Genomic DNA, 2,392 nt, shown 5'->3' with positions numbered 1-2,392 from the left:
AATGTTTGATTACTCATTTACAATGTATATACAATGCAGAAGAGCCATCACTTGATTATCTGTGATTAGGCATTTATACATAACTGATACCTACACGAATTTCCAAATTCTCCCTTCTCATCAAACTTTCTTCATCACTAAGTCTGAAGAAAGTAACTTACACTTCTTTTCTTTCCTTCGTTTGCTCTCTGGTGGAGTAAAGGATGAGCTGCTCTGGCTAGGAGAATCCATATGGAGCTAGAATTAGCCGTAAGTGAGATCTGGCTTCCGAACCGGTAGACCACAGCATTCTCATTCGGATAGTTAGATGTTTACAAACGTTTTTTTTTCCCAGTCAAATGAGGACCTTTGCATTTTTTTACTTTAATAGCAATCTCTCTGAAAACATTTCAGTGGTCAGAGGATGTATTAAAACACACCCATACGCACGTTGTATAAATTTATAGGTTTATTAGGGCAGGAAGACATGGAACAGTATAAGCAGAAAAAACAAAAATCTTACAAATAATTCACTTTTAAGTGTGTTGACCCACAGAATTTTTTAGTAAACTTGTAATTCCAGACAGGTACTGTGGCGAGCTTATTGATATTGTCATCTGCTAATTAAGGAAAGGGAGAAGAGCCAGATAAAACAGAAATTAATTGTTGCAAAGTGGTAATTTTCTGATATGATGAAACACAAAAAGAAACTAAAAATCTAAAGATAGCAAGATGTCGATTTCTTAGTTTTAATAACGTATTATAGGTTATGTAAGATGCTGCCAACGGGGGAAACTGGGTAAAGAGTACACAGGACTTGTCTGTACTATTTTTGTAACTTCTTGTGAGTCTATAGTTATTCCCCACCCCCAAAAAAAGGAAAGCAAGAAAAAATAGGAAATCTAGATAAGAAATAATGTTTGGAAAGAGAACTTAAAGCAAATATACATAGTCAGCAGTCACAGACTGTTGCTTTGTTAGCTTTCCATAGGTTTGTAGGGAGTTAACCAAAATTTTAAAAATTCTTCCAAAGTGTGCTACATACATACACTTTACTAATAAAAATATTGGGCTCTGAAAAGTAGCGTCCTATTTTTAATGTTTGAACTAATGTTTTCCAGAGATGTGTGTAGAGTGAAACATAGTATTGTGTTTGCAAAAGTCAATTTTGTGAAAGCCACAAAAATGAGTGTTTGCTCTTGAGAAAGGAAAATTTGTATTTCTTGACATCATCAAAGAAAAATGTGAAGGATCTGATATGAAATGAACAAAAATGTACAAATCCTACCATCTCATTGCTCAAAATCATATCAACACTTTAAAAATTTTCCTTCATCTATTAATATGTCCCTAGAGTGGACAGCCCACACAGACCTGGGGGCATTCACATGTCAGAATATTCCATAAAGATTTGGGAACGCATATTTTTGGCAGAAAGAATGTGCAGGGAAAGACTGCTTGTGAAACAGTTCAGAGTGATGCATTTAGTCAGGATCCCCTTGCAATGACAAAAAGTTAGTGTCATACTTTATAACATTCTTGGGAGCCTTCAAAAGACACATGCCATCATGAACTTTTTAAAAATATTTATTTATTTGGATGTGCCAGGTCTTAGTTGTGGCATGCAGGATCTTTAGTTGCTGCATGTGGGATCTAGTTCCCTGACCAGGGATCGAACCCGGGCCCCCTGCATTGAGAGTGCAGAGTCTTAGCCACTGGACCACCAGGTAAGTCCCCATTGTGAACTTTAAAACAAGTGGAATAGTTTTTTTTGGCAACAGATGGCAAATATCCTATAGTGGGAGAAGTAAAAATACAGAGAAGTTCCAAAATTGCCTCATACCATTCTACAATAAGTATACTCTCATAATCAAATTATAAGAGTAATATAGAAATTTGCTTGGCCAGACACTTCATTTATATTTCCTTTTTAAATATTAAAGTACAGCAATATGGCATAAAGTAAAAGGGGAATTAGGGCCAGAAAGACTAGAGTTTCAAATTCTGACTCTTAGCTACTAGTTTTGTTACCTTAGGCAAGTCATAATTGCTCTGAATCTCAATGTCTTTGTTACTAAAATAGGTATAATAATCCCCATATCTCAAGGTTGGTCCTAGTACTGAAACGGATAATAAATTTAATAGCTTAGTACAATGCTGTGCAAATAGTAGTCAATAAGTGTGAGCTTCCTCCCAGTTTTCCCAGAAGATATGGCAAAACCTTTCTTTCCCTTAGTTTGTTATGAGCCAAAACAAGTGGCTAAGGAGTAAAATTTTAAAAAGCAAGAGGGCTTCCCTGGTGGCGCAGTGGTTGAGAATCCGCCTGCCGATGCAAGGGACACGGGTTCGTGCCCCGGTCCGGGAAGATCCCACATGCCGCGGAGCGGCTGGGCCCGTGAGCCATGGCCGCTGA

The sequence above is a fragment of the Physeter macrocephalus genome, chromosome 18 (genome assembly GCF_002837175.3).
Source record: "Physeter macrocephalus isolate SW-GA chromosome 18, ASM283717v5, whole genome shotgun sequence".
NCBI lineage: Eukaryota > Metazoa > Chordata > Mammalia > Artiodactyla > Physeteridae > Physeter > Physeter macrocephalus.
Note: the sequence above shows the minus strand (reverse complement) of the source record.